Genomic DNA, 16,276 nt, shown 5'->3' on the forward strand with positions numbered 1-16,276 from the left:
AGGCTATCAGTCTTGTGCCACTTTCAGATTAGTGCTCTTTTTGAAACTGCAACTTGAATTTTTATCTATTCTCTTCCTTGAGCAGCCCATTTATTTTTGTCTTCCTGACATGCTGTTTGTATGTGTGCTACATTGTTGCATGATCTGCAAGTTGTACCTTTAAACCTAAATTACACCTGGTGTATGTGAGCTCCCGTCACAATGGCAACTCAATTTGTTTGGTCAGGCAGGTTTTTGTTTAGATTTTGCTATTTTGTTCACGCTCACTTTCATTCTTGACTGCAATTGTCTGCTGTTTCCATTGACACAGTGATTTCAACTGCTGTTTTAACTATAAGCTGTGCTTCAGCTGGGAGCTGTTTTTGAATGCTTTCTTGTAAAATTCCACAAACTAAAGTTTCTCGGTGCATCATTAAGCCTGTCACTGAACTGACAATATTCAGACATTGTCTTCAATTCAGCCATATAAACTGAAATGGGCTCTCCCTTCCTTTTGCTTCCACTTGTGAAACCTAAAGTATAGTGCAATCGACAATGGTTTTTGGTTCTAAATGTTCCTGCATTACTTTCATGATATCAACAAAGGTCATTTCTGCTTTGGTTGGAACAGTCAAACTTCTAAGGAAACTGTGTGCTTTCCCACCTATTACACTCAGTAAAACTGGCACTCATTTCTCATTGGCTATTTCATTTGCTTCAAAATAATGCTCAATCTGTTCATTATACACTTCCTTCTCCTGTCTTCCCTGCCACCCCCGTTATCTTTTGTGCAATTGAATGTGTCTATCTTTTTGATGCAGCTAGATATTTCTGCTTTTTTAAAAACAATTATCACCTGGTACTTTAGGGGAGGAAAGGAAGGGGAGAAGTCAGAATAAGAAGGTGGGGTGGGGGTAGGGGAGGAGAGGAAGAAGTACAAGGTGATAGGTGAACTGGGGGAATGGTGAAGTAAAGAGCTGGGAAATTGATTGTGAAGGAGATAAGGGGATGGAGAAGGGGGAATCTGATAGGTGAGGACCGAATACTATGGTAGAAGGGGGAAGTGGAGTTGATGGGCAGATAGGAAGAGAAGGTGTGAGAAGGAAACAGAATAGGGAATGGTGAAGGAGAGGAGCGGGGCATTTATCGGAAGTTTGAGAAATCGATGTTCATGCCATCAGGTTGGAGGCTACCCAGACAGAATATAACATGTTGCTCCTTCAACCTGCGTGTGGCCTCATCAGGGCAGTAGAGGAGACCAAGCACCAACATGTTGGAGTGGGAAGTAGAATTGAAATAGGTGACTACTGGGTGACTCTTTCTGGCGGATGGAGTGAAGGCGCTCAATGAAGCAGTCTCCCAATCTACGTTTGGTCTTACTGAGTTACAGGAGGCCATACTGGGAGCACAGGATGCAGTAGATGACCTCAACGGACTCTGAGGTCAAGTGTCGCCTCACCTGGAGGGACTCTTTGGGATCCTTGTATCTAATATATTTTCAATAATCAAATATTACTGAAATATTTACATACACAAAAGAATGGCTTTATATCAATTAATCACATTTTAAAACAATTTTAAAAATGTAAAACATTTTAAATGAAGAAATTTAATCAAAATTTGTGAAACACATCTAACCCTTTTGTTCCTTCAGTAAACAATGTCAGTAGCAATGATTTAATTCAGCATATTCATGTACACCTCTGCAGCTCCAGTCTATATTGTGATGACCTCTTTAAGCTGTTTGGATGTCCTTGACTAATGTTGCCGTTAGTTTGCCCGTCTTTTTTGCAAAATGCTGAGCGATAGATGTGTGTTTTCTTGGCAGAAAGTCATTGATTTACCCTGGGGTGTAACCATTGGGGTGCCTCACTTCACAACCAAAAGCAATTCTGAAGCAGTTGCTAAGCACAATTTGGTCCATCATTTTGAGCATTGGCTACTGTTAAGCTTGAGGAATTTAGGCTTAGATTGGTTATTGTAAAATATTTACAGTAACGTTGGCTTCTTTTCATACATTGTTAATGTTTTTAAATGTTATCAGTGTGCTAGCTACTTAGCTGAAATAAAAACCTGAAGTTTTTCTTATTTATTCCTGGTTTTGTTAGCTGGCTTGTCTCATTTAAAATTCCAGGTTATTTAGAATTGTTTTGGAGGGGAAAAAAAACAAAGGAACAAGCTCTTGCAGTTTTGAAATTGTGTAGAAGTGTTATTTTTAAGTCTCATCTATTGCTGATTTATTCAATGACAACATTTTAATAGAGGAGGCATCCACTTGGCCTATAATGTTTGCGCTATGCATTTGGCTCATCCTGAAAGTCTAGTTCTGCTTACCAAAAATGCGTTTTTAGTACTGGTTGTGCAGCCCTACATACCACAACTCAAGAGCTCTTTCAATTATTTTATAAATACATTGAAGGTTTTCACCTTTCTCATTCTTTCTTGTAGCGAGTTTCAGACTGCTTGTTACTTTGAGTGAAAACATTCTTCCTTATCTCCCCTTTAATCTGCTAACATTGACTTTAAATTACTGCTCCTTGTGGCAAATATAGTCAGCAACTCTTTGAAGCTCAGATTGCGAGAGGTTAATACTAAGATCAAATTGAACCTGAAAGGGCTGAGTCTTGCAACACTCGTTTTGTATTTCTGTTTCCCGTATCAGTATGTGATCCAGTGTGAGCTATTGTGCTTCTGTGCCTAACAGGTTGAAACTGCTGTGTAAAACATCTGTAGCTGAGTAACTGAATTTTCCATCTTGGGCTATGGTCTGGGTACAAATTGTTTTTCTGTTTCCTGCATCAGTTGTTATAGTATGTGATCCAGCATGCACTATTATTCTTCTGTGCCAATGGCTAACAGACTTGGGACTGGTGTGTAGAGCATCTGCAGCTGGGTAACTGGGAATTTTCCATTTTCCAAAGATAGGTTTTATTGATTTTGTGAGTCAGAGCTGCATATAAATATATAAAAACATAAAAAATATGTTCATATGTATAATCTGATCCGGACTATAAATTTATACATTGTAATAAGGTTTAGTTAAATAATAGAAAAGCAGATTACAATGTGCACAGCAAAGGTTTTCCTGCCTCTAGTGTAAAATACTTTTTGATGTCATTCAATGCAAGTGCTGATCCAAATTAAACATTAAGCTTAGCAATTATTGGAAATTTTAAACTTCTTTAAAAATTGGAGTATCTTCCAGTTCTGGAAAATGTTGATGTGATTTTTGACATTGAAGTCAAGATTGACTTAATATATTCCTGTGAAAAAATCCATTTGGGTTTTGCCTACTACCTGTTAACAATTGGAATGCTGGTGTAACAGTTAAGGCAGGCTCTTAACTTTACTGTGATAAAGTGTGTAGATAGAAACTTTTAGATATTCCTACAGGATTAGTTGTGATGAGTAAACTGGTATGCAGTTTGTGCTGCTACTTTTGTGTGCATCTTAAAACTCCTGTTGTTACTGTGGCTAAAATGGACCTCTTGAACACTCTGTAAAAATAATCCAATCTTGATAAATGCCGACAAATGCTTGTACTCTCCCTGTAAGCTTCATTGATTTAATTATTTGCCAGCCAGGAGAAATGGATTGGCATTTGAATTGTTGTAGTTGATCGGCAATGGAAAGAGAACCATGTGTTAAGTTTATCTAAATGGTGAAGGATGGAAATTGGATGTTTCTGGTTTACAAAAACACCTTGTAAACAAATTATTTCCTCCTACATATGGGAATACACTTGTTGATTATGGGTCCGGTAAATTAGTTTTTCAAGCATAGCCAGGGGAATATGATATTTTTTGTATGCAAAATTGTACAAAAAATATTGAACGTCCTTGTAGATGTTTGCTAGAGTCTTGTGTTCCAATCTAGTCATTGATAGTACTCTGTAATTAAAAATATTTGTTTTCCAAGGAATATTTTTGGGTCTGAAGGTAGCACTGATCATGGATTTTCAAAGTTGTTGCAACTGGAATATGTATTTTAGAACAGGATGGATGGTTTTGGGTTTCTCTTGCTTTTATATGATTTTTGTTTTTGAGAAGTATAGCAGGACTGCAAAGAAGTGCTATAATACCCTGCCACTAATTCTTCCAAGCTGTGGAAGTGTAGTATTAAAATGATTTCTAAACAACCAAAAATAGTGAATTGAATATTTTATGGACTTTTCTCTTAGTTTCCTATTCAGTTTTTCAGCCCCCATTTAAAGCAGCAAGTACTGCATTTAGTGCAAAGTCAGTGCTGGTTCAGACTACTTTTAGGTTTTTCTTCTCTTCTTGAACCTCTTCACTCATTGTAACATGAGCAAACCTCAGCAAGATATTGTGGATTCCAGGTAGAATCTGGTATAGTGGGATGGACATACAGACAATGGTTTCCAAATCTACCGGTAACCCTTTGTTTGACATAATATGGAATTACTGGAGGTGGGGGGAGGGGGTGGAGGACGCTCGTTTATTGAGCTAAATGGCAATCCTAAATCTCAATATATATTCCTGTTTGCTGCAGGCTGGCATAGTTTCATATTAATTCTTATTGGTTGGGGCGTGGAATAAAACTTGTATGGTGACTCTCCATTTGTTAGCTACTCCAGAGTTAACAAGTAAGGATTCCTGTAATCTGGGTACCAAACAATAAAATCAATGAATTATACTGTCATTATATATGAGTTTCTGGCTTTGCACATTTCATTTGGTAAAGTTTACAAAGTATGAATTGCATAGTTGTTGAGGAGCTACAAATCCACACTGCAAGTACATGCTCTATTTTAAGTCATTAGGGAAAATTGGATGGATGTAATGACGGAACATTTGTATTAGGGTTGAATTCTACTGTACAAAGTTAGTGTGGAACGGAAGCATGGAGTATTTGTAACTTAGTATCTCCAAGGTTACTCAAAGCACAATATTGACAGTGAATTTAGAAAAAGGTGTCACTAGTTACATTGGTAAATAGAGCAGCCAATTTCTGCACAAGGTCCTTCGAATTGTGAATGTTTAAATAAGTAATTGAAAGCTATCGAGAAGTTAGTTGACCAAAGGTAGCTTTTCAATGAACAAAAATTGATAGATTTTTTTCAGCTTGATTTCTTTTTCTCATTTCTTTTCCTTTTTTTTGGAGATGCGCTGATGTGTTGCACACGAAGGGTGCTTTCATTATCCTTGCTGAATGTCACTACAGAGCACTCAAGCTGCTTTCTATTAATTTATTGCAGTAGTTTTTTAAAATTTAGCAACCCATTTACCAGATTGGAAAGGAAAAATGAAATGGGCCAATAGAAAGAGGGAGGGAACCAAAATCTTGAGAATAGTGAGGTTTAAGGGCTTTCTAAGGGACGAAGTTGTGAAAATCAAAACAATAGGGGGAGCTTTCAAATGTTCAGTTATCTGGTGGCTTTGTGGTTTAGAAGAGTGGGATTAAGAAACAGGAGATGCACAATAAATTGACAACAGAAGGTAAAAATGAATCATAGAGATTATCAGATAAAGTGTCATAGTTGAAAAAACTTTAATTCTTTCTACACATCATCCTAAAATCACTGAATGTCAATCACCTATTGGCAATCATTTGTAATGCCAGGTAATTAATTTTGTAATTCTATAGTCAAAGGAGAAGTACTGTTAAAGGTTTAAAGTCTGCTTTGTTAGAAATGCCCATTTTGATTTCTGCTTTAGGAAATTCTAAATCAAAACAAAAGCTGCTATATGCACACCTTCATTGTTGTCTGTAAATTATTAAAGATGTTTTTGAGAGTTGAGGTTGCTGCTATTGCCTGAAAATGCTTACCATACAGATCTTTTGTTACTTTTTTTGTCCTTGGCACTTTGTGCTAGATTTGCTGTATAAGATTTATGTATTCATAGATGGTGGGCCTACTTGCTAGTAATGCCACCCAGTCTCCTCCTGTCCATATTTGCTTCATCCAAAAATGTAGGGCCTTTCTTGGTGCACCAAAACACTCCAGACTCCAGTGAAGTGGGGTTAGTCACAGCAGTGTCTCCAAATGGCTTTGATATATTTGTAAGCTTTGACAGCTACAAAGTCCATCCCAATTTTGTTAGCAGTGAAGGTTGCTTTAGGTCTTTACAACTAGATGTTCTGAAGTAGCCAAAACATTTAAAATTAAGTAAGAATGTAACATTTTATTTTAAAAATGAATATAAAGTGTGTATCTAGAGTGATGAAAAAGCTGTTTTTCCCTCTGCAGCCTCAACAATTCCCTTCAAACTCAACGAAAACCAGTGAAATCTGAATCTTTTAGAACGTTCAGGATTCCCATGTTGACACTGCATGTCCTGGATGTGGCTCTATTTAAACAATTGAATTGCCAACCATTTCGTTCAAAGCTATTAAGTCATTACTATGCAGAAATGAGGCTTGGGGTGTTGAAAGTAATGAAATTTATTGAAACATTTGATTTTTCTAGTTTCTCGTTATTATCCCTACTGTGTCATAATCCAAATTGGCAGTTGAATAATTAAGATCAGTTTGAGTTTTTGTTTTGTCCAGCAGTGATGAGAGCCAATGTAAGTCAGCAAAAAGAGTTGAAATTCTTTCAGACCCCTAAACTTGGCATGATGGCATTTTTTTTTGCCTGTTTGTGGCTAGAGAATCTCCTTCAATATTTTTTCGGATCACCTTCCTGCTCTAACGTGGTTATATTTTTGGTAAATCCTTTTTCTCCCCTCCCTCCCTTACTCGGCTTATTTCTTATTACAGGAATTTCATCTGAAAGCAGCCTCTGATTCATAGTCATAGTCATACTTTATTGATCCCAGGGGAAAATTGGTTTTCGTTATAGTTGCACCATAAATAATTACATAGTAATTAATCCATAAATAGTTAAATAGTAATATGTAAATTATGCCAGGAAATAAGTCCAGGACCAGCCAATTGGCTCAGGGTGTCTGACCCTCCAAGGGAGGAGTTGGAAAGTTTGATGGCCACAGGCAGGAATGATCTCCTATGATGCTCTGTGTTGCATCTCGGTGGAATGAGTCTCTGGCTGAATGTACTCCTGTGCCCAACCAGTACATTATGTAGTGGATGGGAGACATTGTCCAAGATGGCATGCAACTTGGACAGCATCCTCTTTTCAGACACCACCGTGAGAGAGTCCAGTTCCGTCCCCACAACATCACTGGCCTTAAGAATGAGTTTGTTGATTCTGTTGGTGTCTGCTACCCTCAGCCTGCTGCCCCAGCACAGAACAGCAAACATGATCGCACTGGCCACCACAGACTCGTAGAACATCCTCAGCATTCTGAAATCATGCTGTATTGTTTCATAACTTCCCTCGATTGCTTCCTGCTTTATCATGCTGCCAGGGTACGTTGAAGGGTCTTGGCCCAAAACGTCGACGGTACTCTTTTCCATAGATGCTGCCTGGCCTGCTGAGTTCCTCCAGCATTTTGTGTTGCTTGGATTTCCAGCATCTGCAGATTTTCTCTTGTTTAGGGTATGTTGAATAGTGATTTAACCATTCAGATGTTGGAAAGACTAAGAGTCACGTAATTATCAAACCATAGACCATCTCAGGTACTTTCTTGATCACCCTGAGCTAAACTGGTCCTAAATCATTTACTGCCATATCTCCTCATCTCCAGGATCACCTGCATCCATCCATCTAGCTATTTTCTATCCTTTCAATGTAAATACTCAACTACTTCAAAACCTTTGAGTGTCTTCCCACCTTCTATTCTCAGTGTTCAAAATTTCCCTTCATTTGAGCAGGTTCTGTTGAATTATCATCTTTATCCTTCCAGCCTAATAATTGACAGGGTTTAAAATTTCAGCCTTGCTATTATATAGGCATTAAAAATAGCTGGCGTAGGCTGTTTGGTTCTTTGAGCCTGTTTTGCTATTTTGTTCCAGCTTTCCTCCTTTATCCCTTGATCGCTTTGGCACTAAGAATAATGTTCATCTCCTTGACTACGTTATATGACATGACTAACTTCAACTAGTTTCTATGGTAGAAAATTCCACAGACTTAACACTCCTTAGGTGAAGAAATTTCTGTTTGTTTTGTTACATTGTGGTCTCTGGTCCTGGACTCCCACACTACTGGGAACGTCACCTTTGCATACTCGTGAGTTCCATGGTGCCCTATCACAATTTTGGGCATTTCTGTGAGATCCCCTCACACTATCCTAGACTCAGGTGAAAATAAACCAAATCTCTGTTCATGTTCATCTTCTTGGAACCAGTTTGAATAGTTGTTGCACACCTCTCCATTTCTGCAGCATTTGAGGGTTATTTTCTTTCAATTCTGATCTCTTGTGCATTCAGTGGTCTTGAGCTATGTGATTTTACTTCTGAATTTTAAGATGTATAATCACAAAGTTTGGAAGCAAATTGAGTCTTTATGTATTTTAAATATTAATTTGAATGAAATATTAGAAAGCGTTGAGCTGATACATTTAATAATTTAAAAATATTTTGAAATATCCAGTCTTTTGAAATTTATACTGCTTGCTCAAAAATATCTTCCTAATTTATGAAAAGGTTAAATAATGAGGTTTTATGCTGCTTAATTATAATAGCACACTGTTCTTTGCCCCACTCTCTCAAAAAATGCACAAGATCTTTATTTGATACACTTTTAAATGAACACCATCTTTGGTTCTGTTTTGAAATCTTCTATTAAAGCTAGTTGTGTATAACCTGCTCAGGCAAGCACAGGTTCCTTAATGCTAGGAACAGTAGGTATAATTTTTGACTGAGATTTAATTACCCACCCAGCAACTTTGGGCTGTCATTAGTCTTTGTTCATTTTCTCTCCCTTGGGATATCTCTGATCAAGAATTGAATAGAGTATGGATTGAAATATGCCAGGAATCTGTGAATGAAGTATTTCTGGAGAATTGGGTTCTGAGACATTTGTATGTACTGTTTGAACTCAAATTTTAATATAAAACTGTAATAAGTAGTACAACTCAGGATCAGTATTTAATGAAAAGTTAATTTACATTAAGCCTGTTAGTTCAGTTTTCACTTTTGTCATTTTCATTGAATAAACTGTAAAATGTACATGTGCTTTTTGGTTTATTTTTGCTATTGTATTAGTCTTTTGTAGAATATGTTCTCAGCAATGAGTTTGTTTGAAATATTATTGTTCATTAACTTGGTGTAGTCAACAGTATATAAATGAGTTAATCATTCCTTTGCTTGTGTTTTTGCGGATTTGTATTGATTGTGTTAATCTAAAACTTTGAAGCACAATAGTTTTGTAATAGTAGGGTAGAATAGTAAAGCCTCGTGTGCAAAATCAGAAAAAAATGATTGAATAGTTTGTATTGCAGTAGTAGCAATCAAATTGGACGATTTCATGTTTAATCTCTGGAATTGAGGTTGTTTTTCTGGTTTGGTAGCTGGAATGGAGGCCTGGTTCATGACTTAAAATAGAAGCAGCAATGAATACTAAGATTAATGATTTTTTTGATAGATTGGTTTAAAAAATGCCTTCAAGAAAAGCAGTTTTTGAAACAAGTTTGAATGTGTTTGTGGCTGTTTCGTGTGTCACAAATTTGTTTGAACATTCAGATTGCATTGCCTGCAGCAGTTTTAGTGAGCTTGCTCCCTCGTGATGCATTAATTTGCATATTGCTGGTAATGAGCAAAAGCAACTGTGCATTCATTGTATTTGCCTTGCTCTCTTGCTAAGGAAAAGATTAATGCTATTTTAAATTTCATAATCAAAGCAACATACTTTCTAAAGAGCAAGGCATTTCATCCTCTGGAATGAAAAGATAATTTGAGATGCTATTTACACTGGTTTGGAATAAGAAGAACTCCAAGTTGATCAAACTTTTAGAATTTGTGGATTTACATTGATTCTAAGTTGAATCACATTGTTTGTCCTTTAAACCTCAGTAAATTCTGTGCCTTTATTTGTGTTGGATAGTGGTGTAAGTTTCTCTTTTGTAGATTTAAGATAACTCCATTAATTCCAACACAGTACTTCACTAGTTTTAGTTTAAGTGGGATTACAAACTGTGGAAAATTTTTAAACATGGGAAGTTAAATCAAGCATTTTCTGAAGAGTAATGTGTTACTCTAATTTTCCCATATTCAATCTAAAATGAATGTCAATAGTGTGTAATTATTCCTTTCACAAACGAGAAATTCCTTTGTTCAGTAGTTCAAGATTGTATGATCCTGAAGTTGGTAGAGAGAAAGCTCAATTTGGGTTTTATTTGTCAGTGTCCAAACAGAATTGGTATATTTATTGAGATCTTGAATATCTTTTATAAACTAAATAGTACCAAATATTGTAATTTATTGATGAATGACAAGATATATTTCTCTTTCTGTGATAATGGCTTGCAATGGTAGGTAATTTATTTTCAGTATTGCCACACTTCCAACCGATTTTAGCTTCATGGCAAACTTTAAGAATGCCTTTTTTTAAAGAGTAATTGGCTGTGGCTTTATGCCCTTTTTTTTTTAGCATAGTAAGCCTTAATTTTTCAAACAAGTTATTTTGTACTTTACAAGTAGATGTCAAGTGTTTCTGTCCTTCAGTAACAATGTCCAGAAGCTGTACTTTTCACATGTACACTGACAACCAGACTAGCACTTTGACTAGCAACCCTGCTTGCCTGATATTCAATCTTAAGAGTAGAAATTTCCACTAATTAAGCTAATGAGACCAAAGCTGCTTATTATAAGCTTGACTAGTCAAAACTTGAATAATTACTCCATTCTTTTGACAGTCATTTCATCCCTCTTTGGTCATGGTCAGAGCTTGAACTGGATAATTTTGGTGGCTTGGCTTTCAAATTGTCCTGTATCATTCTGTGCATGTATATATTCCATCCTTCAGATTTTCTGTTTCCATTTCTATAACGTTACTCAACCCATTTCTGTCTTGGTTTTACTGCTGCTGGAAGCAATCCCCTTCATAAAATAAAGCTTATCCAATATTATCATTTGTTCCTCTATCAATTAAACTGTTCACTTGCTGTCTCCCTTTCCAGTTCTAGTAGCTGCTCCTATATCTGATGAGGAAAAACAGTGACAATCATGTTGATAAGGGATTGATTTTTGCAAGATTCTTTTGATCTTGGCAGCGGAATCCAGGGAACTGCATGGGGCATCCTGTTTGTGCTGGTAGCATATTTTTTGTGTTTGTCAGGGACTGTGGTAGAAGTAGCTGTACAGTGTTGCAGCCATCATACTAGCCTTCTAGAGGGAGAATTTCTGCTGTAGAGTTCTTACTGGTGTTGGCTCTTTACCCTAAAGCTTTCCTATCCTCGAAGATTCATTACCATCATACTCTCATGCCTGACTTGCATATCAGAGAGATGCACAAATGTTTGTGAAATTAAACCTCCTTGTATATCCCTTTTGCTCATCATGCTGTGTTAACTGATCTATGTTAGTCCCTGGATAATCAACATTCCAATTTTAATGCTTCTGTTTTAATCACTGTATTTTGATTTGCAGCTCTGTAAAATGTTTCCTCAGTTCTCTGTGCAGTATTGATTTTAATTGCTGCTTCATTGGCAGCAATGTCTTCGCCTGGTACTGCACCAGTATTAATTTTTCAAAACAATTCAGTACTTAAAGCAGCAAAGAAATTTAATTTCTCCTGTGTAGAGAGCACATTACATTATGGTCATTAGCAGGGTTCTATGAATTTGTTCTTGCATTATACACAGGTCGAATATCCCTTGTCCAAATTTCCAAAATCAGAAAATCTGAAATTTTTAAAAGTGCTGACATGATGTCACAAATGGAAAATTTAACAAGGCACTGGAATGTGCATCACAAACAGTTCTGTGAAGTGACCTCATATAGGTAATGAACAGAAGTTAATGAAAAATAGAAAGACACTGCATAAAGCGAAAAATGAAGATCTCAATCATGTATTGAAAGAATGAATTCATCAGCTTTGGAGTGTACATATGCCGCTTAACGGTATGCTGATCATGAAACAAGCTAAAGTCTATCATGATAAACTGAAAATGGAAGGTAATTGCAAATCTTCAGCAGTCTGTTTGCAGAAATTCGAGAGAAGGCACGGCATTAACTTTTAAAAATATTCGTAGTAATGAAATATCTGCTGATCACAAAGCTGAAGAGAAATTAGTTGACTGTGTCAAGATCATTGATGAAAATCTAACACCAAAACAAGTCTACAATGCTGATTGTTTTTACACCTTACATAAAGACTAAGAAAAAGTAAAATACAAATAGTGTACTGTAACCTATTAATCAAAACATGGCATCGAATGTGGAGATGAAAAGCTTGCTGCTGTTCAACAGCTGCTGTGCTGCTTTTGTTATCTTCCACCACACATTTTAACATATCAATGATATGTAATTTTTTTTACTGGTAATACATATATGTGATGAACAAGTGTAAGACAAAGTCTGCTTACCAGCAGCGCACAAACTCAGTCAGAAATGATGACAGTCTCAAGCTATTTTATTATCTATATGCTACTAAAACTCTCATGCTCTTTGTCTGTTTTTGACCTCCAATTAGCGCCAACGGTGCATTACAGTGGCACTGTTTTTGGCTACATCAAATTAAAATGCGCTAACTTACAGAATGCAGGCAAAGTTCAGGGTTTTATATTCGTATAAAATTGCTCACTCACAAAAATCAACAGGCTGGTTTTCACCCGAGACCCAGTCCGCCATCATGGAAATCGGGACGCAACAGCCCGATGCATGCGCACGGCCAGCCTAAGCAGCGACACCTACCAGAGAAAAAGGGCAGGGCAGCTTTATTTCGAGGGGTCACGTTCTGCTAATTACCATCAGCATGTGCAGGTTTCGGACAGATCTAATAAAATAATTAAAGTGCTGACAGAGATAATTAAATCTTATTGTAATGATGTACTTCGAGACACCCATCAAACCCTTTGCTGCAGTCAAAGGACAGCGGTGACTATATCACGTCCATTTAGGAGAGCACCAACTACATCATCAAGAATAATCAGCATCCTTTGGTGTTACTGCTTCGTTTCTTCTATCCAGTATTCGGGTAAAAAAAAATGGTCAGCCTAATTATGCCGCGTGGAGAAGTGGCAAGGAAAGGGTGAGAACAAGAATCCAATGAGGCCAGGACCACACGACTCTAGGATCAAAGAGTCAGCACAAAAAAAGATGAGAGAAGAAAAGACAGAGGAGGAGAGGCATGCGCGTCTCCAGATTCAGAGACAAACGACAAACAGCAAAAGAGATGAAGAGACAAAGGATGAAAGGACTGTACGTCTCCAGAATGAAACAAGAGGCACAAGGGTGGCAGATAAACCAGAAATGATGCAATCAAAAGTGTCCTTAGTTAAATGAGGAGGAGCTATATTTGCTTTGCTATGAGGAGTTGTTCTTTAATAAACTGAGGTTTTCTACTTCAGTTTCCAAAGCAAAGCGATACCAATAGCATTCAGGAAAATTTAATGTTCATTCTGGTCACATCAGACTGCACTACCCTTCTCTCAAAGGGTGCCCCAATGGGTTACCTAGTTGTCTACAACTTTGTAGTATATTCTAAAATCCAAAACACTTCCGCTACCAAGGATTTTGGATAAAAAGGTATATCATGTATAACTTGCTGTTTAGTGTTGCCATCCTGTAATTTGTGGGCTTGCCAATTTTTCAGCTCAAATAGCATGCATTGATTTTAGTGAAAGTTTCAATACTTTATGTTTTAAAAAAAATGACTCTTCCTGTTAGCAACATAAAGGTTATGTACCAATGAACATGGTATTTTAGGAGAATTCTGTAAATACAACTGTTTTCCAAAAAATACTTGCTAATTGTTCTATGTTAGGGCGTACTTTTTAAAAAAAAACTGCAGCGCATTTAGTGTTGGCGAGGAACTTTTTTTGGTTAATTACATTAGTGAACATAATGCTCTAGATTTAAGGATTTTTAGAATGCTTCAGCATTATGAAATAACCTCCTGTAGTTGGTGTCTTTAAAGTATTAGCTATTACTTTAAATGTTAAAACAGCATTGTTTGGGTATACATTGTATAGAATGCCTACTCTACTCCTTTGAAAATGTTGAACAATTGGGTGTAAGATAAATTGCACCAGTTGTGCAAATAAGTGACACTCTGGTACAAATTGACAATTTTCCTTCCATTTCAAACTGAGAATATTTTGTTATGCATTGTCAGACTTTGGTGACCTTAATTTACTGATTGGTGTTGTGAATGATCTGAAGATTTTCAAATGCTTTAAGTATCTCATTTTGGCCAAATATACAAAGTAACCCAACAAACACTCTTTCTAAAACAGTTTAGGATTTTGACAATTTTGGCTTGAGAATTTAACCAATTGCAAGCACTTAAGCTAATCACTGTAACTGTGTCCTGGACAACTTTTGGGAACTTAATTTCAGGATTGTCAATAGTACTGAAATTTAGCTTCACTCCACGGGGAATTTGTTAGAGGTGAAACAACAAAAGCGGGGGCAATAATGCAATCTTGCTTGACGTTGGCCTTTACTGAGATTTGGTTTGGTCATCCTATAAAGCCTGAGTAGAAACAAACCACCATCTATCAAGTTAGATTTTCTAAAAAAAAAACAAAAAGCTAAGAATTGCAAGTTTTTCAGTACTCTGGCAAGCTATAGTACTATGCAAACATCTCATAGAACATGTAAAAAAAATGTAAAAGCGAAGAAGCTTTCAAAAATAAAGAAGTGAAAAGTTTCTAAATATCAAGAAAATCACTATAAAGAGCAGTAAACAGTAAAAATAAACTAAATCAAATCGATATTTGGTGTGACCATCCTTCCTTTAAAAATGCATCAATTCTTATAGGTACATGGTCGTGTAGTTTTATAAGAAATTCAGCTGGTAGGTTGTTCCAAGCACCACTGCAGACTTTGGCTGTCTTCCTTGCTTCTGACTCTCCAGGTAATCCCAGACAGCCTTGATGATGTTGAGATCAGGGCTGAGGAAGCCATACTATCTGTTGCAAACTTTGTTCTTTTTGCTGAAGATTGTTCTTTTTAACCTTGGTCGTGTGTTTGGGGTCATTGTCCTGCTGCAGAAAGAAATTGGGACTGGTGGTATTGTGTGAGGGATGAGAATCTGCTGGTAATTAGCGTTGAGACTTCCTTTAATTCTGACCAGATTACCAACTCCATTTGCAGAAACGCAGCCCCAAACACGCAGGAAACCTCTGCTGTGCTTCATGGTTGGCTGCAGACGCTCATCCATGAAGTGTTCTCCAGCTCTTCTATAGACAAACTGCCCCTGTTTGCAGCAAGAATTCCAAATTTTGACTCATCAGTCTTGCTGCCATCGTTCAGCACCCTGGTCCTTGTTGTTCTGTGCGTAGATGAGTCTCTTGGCTTTGTTTTCACTTCTGAGGAATGGCCTTTTGGCCACAGCTCTTCCATGAAAACCACTTCTGATAAGATTTCTCTGGACCGTAGAGGAGTGTATTTGGCTTCCATGGTTTCTGTGAGTTCAGAGCTGAGAGCAGTGTTGGATTTCTTCCTATTTTGAAGTGTCATTAGTGTGATGTATCTCTTGTCTGCTGCACTCAGTTTTTGTAGCCAACCACTGCAGTTCTGGTCCTCAACCTTGTCTGTTTCTTTGTGCTTCTTCAGAAGAAGTTGCTCAGCACATCATAAAACTCTTGTCTACCATGAAATTTCTGCTTGGGAGAGACCTTGCTGATGCAAGATGACCACCTTGTGTCTTATTGCTTTGCTCACTCTTGCCAAGGTGTCAGAATTGATGATTTGAAGGTTAATCTGTCATATCTGCCACTCTGTCATCTTTTAGTTTAGTTGTCCTTCACTCCCAGTTTCATTTCTTTTAGACCCGTTTGTTTCAATTAAACAGTTTAGTTCATTCAACTCTGTCATTGATCATTAGCACCTGTTTGTTATTTTTGTTTAATCATGCGCTGGGCTACATATGTACAATGTAATAAGGTTTTTATTTTAAAGTGGTCTATTACTTAAATGTTACTTTAATGAAATTTAAAAATGTTTCTAACAAGTGATTTTTTTGGAAATGAATATTTGGAAATCTAAAAATTGCTCTTTACTACTGACACTAATGCAGAAGGCAAAAAATAAACATCTGAAACAACTTGTTTAAAAATAATCTATGATGCCCAAGACTTTTTGCACAGTACTGCTTTTTAATCCCAATGTATAGCCATTTTTAATTCTGAGAATCCTTATACTGGTAATGGTGTCTTGAACAATCTGAACTTATTGTAACTTTTGCTTTGGAGAAATAGAACTCAGTAACCACTTTCATCTTGCAGTAGAAGAGTACTTTCATAAAACACAAAGTTGCTGGTGAACG

The 16,276-nt window shown here is 36.9% G+C and overlaps 1 protein-coding gene across 2 annotated transcripts in view; it reads left to right on the plus strand.

Moving 5' to 3' along the window:
- The window catches only part of LOC140190970 (mediator of RNA polymerase II transcription subunit 13-like), a 179,022-nt gene that overhangs the window by 14,588 nt on the left and 148,158 nt on the right, over nt 1–16,276 (plus strand). The gene's annotated exons all lie outside the window — the stretch shown is intronic.

The sequence above is a fragment of the Mobula birostris genome, chromosome 31 (genome assembly GCF_030028105.1).
Source record: "Mobula birostris isolate sMobBir1 chromosome 31, sMobBir1.hap1, whole genome shotgun sequence".
Classification (NCBI taxonomy): domain Eukaryota; kingdom Metazoa; phylum Chordata; class Chondrichthyes; order Myliobatiformes; family Myliobatidae; genus Mobula; species Mobula birostris.